Raw genomic sequence first — 5,446 nt, forward strand, 5'->3', positions numbered from 1 at the left:
AAGTGTATGTATGTATGTAAATGTGCATGTGTTTGTATGTGTGCATGTGTATGTATGTATGTGTGTATATGTATGTGTAGGTGTATGTGTGCATGTATGTGTATGAGAATGTGTGTATGTATGTGTGTAGGTGTTTGTATGTTTGTGTATGAGCATGTGTGTATATGTATGTGTGTATGTATGTATGTGTGTATTTGTATGTAATATGTATGTATGCGTGTATGTGCATGTATGTACATATGTATGTATATGTGTATGTATGTGTGTATTTGTATGTATGTATAAATGTATGTGTGTATATGTATGTATATTTGTATGTATGTCTGTATGTATGTGTATACGTGTGTATGTATGTGTGTATATGTATGTATGTGTATGTATGAGTGTATTTATGTATGTATGTGTATATGTATGTATTTATATATTTGTGTGTATGTATGAGTGTGTGTATTTATGTATGTATGTGTATATGTATGTATTTATATATTGTGTGTATGTATGTATGTGTGTATGTATGTATGTATGTGTGTGTATATGTATGCATGTATGTATGTATGTATGTGTATATGTTTATATTTTTGTGTGTATGTATGTATGTTTGTGTGTGTATTTGTATGTATGTTGTATGTATGTATGTATGTATGTGTGTGTATATGTATGTATGTATGCATGTATATATGTTTGTATGTGTGTATGTATGTATGTATGTGTGGTATGTATATGTATGTATGTATGTGTGTGTGTAAGTGTATGTATGTATGTAAATGTGTATGTGTTTGTATGTATGTGTATTTGTATGTATGTGTGCATGTGTATGTATGTATGTGTGTATGTGTATGTGTACATGTACGTATATATGTATGTATATGTGTAAATGTATGTATGTATGTAAATGTGTATGTTTGTATGTATGTGTATTTGTATGTATGTGTGCATGTGTATATATGTATGTGTATATGTATGTGTGCATGTATGTGTAGGTATATGTATGTGTATGAGTATGTGTGTATGTATGTGTGTAGGTGTTTGTATGTTTGTGTATGAGCATGTGTGTATGTATGTAGGTGTATGTATTGTATGTATGTGTGTGTTGTATGTATGTATGTGTGTATGTGTATGTGTGTATGTATGTATCTATGTATGTATGTGTGTATATGTATGTATGTATGTGTATATGTGTGTATGTATGTGTGTATATGTATGTATTTATATATTTATCTGTGTATGTATTTATGTATGTATATAAGTATGTGTGTATGTATGTTTGTATGTATGTATGTATGTGTGTGTATGTATGTGTGTATATGTATGTATTTATATATTTATCTGTGTATGTATTTATGTATGTATATAAGTATGTGTGTATGTATGTGTGTGTATGTATGTGTATGTATAGTATGTGTGTATGTATATGTATGTATGTATATGTGTGTATGTATGTATGTATGTGTGTATATGTATGTATTTATGTATGTATGTGTGTATGTATGTTTGTATATGTATGTATATATGTGTGTATGTATGTATGTTTGTGTGTATGTTTGTGTATATTTATATATATTTACACAAACATACACATGTACATATATATATACATACATACATGTAGAAGTGGTCAGTCAATCAACGTGCATTCACTCTTTAGTCATGTCACAGTATGATCCTTTATTTCTTCTTAGTAATCAGAAAATTAGAACAGAATAATAAACAGAAAACTGGTAGAAAATTGTTTGCCCTTCCGCTTTCTAGCCACAAAAAACACCACACCTGTCCTTAGGTGACGTCTATATATAAAGTTGACACCCCTCTGACATCATCATTGCATTTCCGTCATATCACGTCAACATAATCAACAGTATATCATCATCACCATCATTACTATAATAGGCTTATAATTGGCTTCAACAATACATACATATATACATACATTGATATATATATATATGTATGTGTATATATATATATATATATACACACATATACATACATACATGCATACATACATGCACACATATATACACACACATATATACATACGTACATACATACATACATGTATATACTGTTTAAGTACAAAATCCGTGCTTGTGTATACCCCTGTGAACATTTAATGAAGCCGTTGTGAAGCAAGGACTTAAAGAGCAGCAGCAGTAGAGGTATAGAAGTAAAGTAAATCTCCTCGTAACTAAAATGTCAGCCTCAAAGCTCTGCACAGTTGCTCATTTCAGGCTGCAGTGTGTCTCAAATTCATCCATCAGAGAGGTGAACATACACATTGATTATAATATGATACATGAACAATCTGGAGATAATTTACTTGACCTGGTGGGGGTGGAATGAGTTTGCATTTAAAAGATCTGTCACAGACAAGCTGTGTATGAGACAGAGAGAAGAGAGAAAAGAGAGAGAGAGAGCACTGTTTGGGACACAGTCACACACACACACACACACACACACACACACACACACATGCACAGAGAGAGCAGAGACTGACTTCTAATTCTGAATGAGAAAGTTAATTCTTCCTCATACCCCTCGGTGCTCAGGAGCCAAAGGGACATGACTGACCTTTGCACACTAACACACGCACACACACACACTTGTGCACACACATACACACAGAGTGTCTGCAGCTCAGGAAATCCACACTGAGTCATCTCCTCTCTGAGCTCCACAGGACCCATTGACTACAGAGGGAGTGCTACTGAGAGGACAAGAGTGAGTGAAAGATGGTGTTTAAGGGAAGACGGAGAGGAAGAAAAGAGGACGAGCAAACAAAGTAACAGAGGTATGTGTGTATCCCCCCCTCCCGCTCCAACAGAATGGAGAAGACAGATGAGATGCACTCAAGAAACAACACTAGACAAAATATTTATACTCTATACTTCGTAGAATTTTTTCTTTTTACCTGATCATTCAGTGAATCTAACTACAATGTCATTCATTCAGTTTACTCTAAATTACACCAGCGCAACAATTTTATTTTTAGCTGCCTAGATGTTAATTAACCATATACTGCATACTGCTGTGAGCATGAAAATATAAACTACTATGCTACTACTACTATAAACTCTGCATCAAACTCCCGTGACGGTAGCTAAAGATTTTAGCCAGCAAGCTAATAATAATAAATTAACCAACACATCAATCTGCACTTAGGAGGATGAAGGCAACGGATTCCTTTGAGCCAGATGTAGGAAAGGGAAATTCATTTCCCCCGGCAGCCTGCACAAACAATGACAAATTTGATTAACTGAATTCTGCAACCATTTTTGCCACCATGACAAGGAAGATGGGGGTGATTGTCACACATTGCACACATCAGCAGTGAGGCTGGAGTTTCTCATCCTTACTGAAATTTAAGATTGACTGAATCAATATTGTACAGTCTGCCATCTGTATTTAAGCATTATTTGCTAATGCAAATTTAAGTAACATATGACAGACAAGATGATGCACATGGTTGATGATTATGATAAAATTAATTTAATGCGTCTGTTGCCTCCAGTGGCCTCTCTTTTGATCAGATGGTGTGAACCCCAGCGGAGTACTTCATCATGTTTTCAACCTGAGTCGGAGTCTTCCCTGTGGTGTGGAAGACATCATGCCTCGTTCCTGTCCCGAAGACGCCGCGTCCCGGCGACCCCGAGGACTACAGGCCTGTAGCTCTGACGTCACACATCATGAAGACCCTGGAAAGACTCGTTCTGCTCCGGCCCATGGTGCAACCACTTCAGGATCCCCTTCAGTTCGATGCCATCATCTACCTGCTGAACAGAGTCTACACCCACCTGGACAAGCCGACATCCACTGTGAGGATCATGTTCTTGACTTCTTTGACACCATCAGGCCGGCTCTGTTGGCTGAGAAGCTGACAGCGATGCAGGTAGATGCCCCACTGGTGTCCTGGATTGCAGACTGCAGTACGTACGCCTAAAGTGCTCCATGTCAGACAGAGTGATCAGCAGCACTGGGGCTCCACAGGATACCGTCCTCTCTCCCTTCCTGCAGTGGTTCGGCTGGGGGGGTAGAGAGAGAGAATATAGGACTGTAGTGAACAACTTTGTCACATGGAGCGGGAAAAACCTCCTATAACCACCTATAGCTCAATGCGACAATGACTAAGGAACTGGTGGTGGACCTGAGAAGGGCTAAGGATCCAGTGACACCTATCAACATCAAAGGGGCCACTGTGGAGGTGGTAGAAGAGTACAAATACCTGGAGGTGTACTTGGATCACAAACTTGACTGGTGCAAAAGCATGGACACTGTTTACAGAAAGGGCCAGAGCCACTCTGTTTTCTGAGGTGACTGGTGGTCCTTCTCCAACATATGCTGTTCCTTACTGGGGCAGCTGCCTGAGGGTGAGGGACACTAACACACTCAATAGAATCATTAACACGGCCAGCCATGTTGTGGGAGAGGAACTGCACTCACTGACAGTGGTGTCTGAGAGGAAGTTGTTGACCAAAATATGGACTATACTGGATTTTCCCTCTCACCCTCTCCACAACGTGCTGATCAGCTACAGGAGCTCGTTGAGCTCGTTCAGGAACAGACTCCCATGGTGCACCACAGAGCGACCCAGGAAATCATTCCTGCCTGCCTCAAACTATTAAACTCTGCACTGTAATGGACACACACTTTCATATACAATGTATATATGTACAGACACATGTTAATACCTATATTTTAGATTTATACTTATTTTACTTTTTTATCCTATTTTATATCTATCACTTTCTTTTCTTGGTTTGGAAAATTGCAAGTGCAATGTCTGTACAAAAATGAATCTCCCCTCAGGGATAAATAAAGGAATTCTGATTCTGATTCTGATTTTGAAACAACTATAGAGAAATACATGCAGTACTCACATACACACACAGATATACAGCACACAGCACAAACTCCCACCATGAAATAGTCCAAAATAAATCAAATTAGTTATAGCAAAATGCCCTCTTTCTGTTATGCTCTCTCAAACTCCTGTTTAAGTCAGTATCAGTGTGATAACATCGAGCTCCTATAACTTTACTTGGAGGAAAGAAAGGAAAAAGGATACCAAAAATTTAAGGAATAATAGGGGGAAACTTGGGGAGAAAAAGAAATTGTCTTTAGGTCACTCAGGGGTGGGAAACTGTCTTCCCTAATGCACTTTCCATTTGTCAGAGAGTCTCAGTCGGACCCACACACTGAGAGAGACACACATTCACGCACACACACAAGCAACGCTGAGCTACTAAAGCGCACTGTCACCCATTTCAGGCATCATTACTCGGCAGAATGTTTCAAATATGTTGCAGATACAATTTTCCACGCTGTAACCAGAGAAGCAAGCCAAGTGGAAATAAACAAAACTTGTGGATGCAGCCTCAAGATTTTATGCATTCCAACAGAAGGCTGTGTGAGGAAGGCTGGAGCAGAGCGTCTCTCTTGTTAATACAGA

The 5,446-nt window shown here is 38.2% G+C and overlaps 1 long non-coding RNA gene across 2 annotated transcripts in view; it reads left to right on the forward strand.

Annotated features, from left to right (window-relative positions):
- The window catches only part of LOC124053599, a 137,724-nt gene extending 133,919 nt beyond the window's left edge, over positions 1–3,805 (forward strand). For both annotated transcript variants that reach the window (XR_006842190.1, XR_006842191.1), the window contains exons 4-5: positions 2,678–2,788; positions 3,528–3,805. This is a non-coding gene — a long non-coding RNA (uncharacterized LOC124053599). The remainder of the gene's footprint in view (positions 1–2,677; positions 2,789–3,527) is intronic.
- Positions 3,806–5,446: the final 1,641 nt, after the last annotated feature.

Source organism: Scatophagus argus, chromosome 22, assembly GCF_020382885.2.
Source record: "Scatophagus argus isolate fScaArg1 chromosome 22, fScaArg1.pri, whole genome shotgun sequence".
Lineage (NCBI taxonomy): Eukaryota > Metazoa > Chordata > Actinopteri > Scatophagidae > Scatophagus > Scatophagus argus.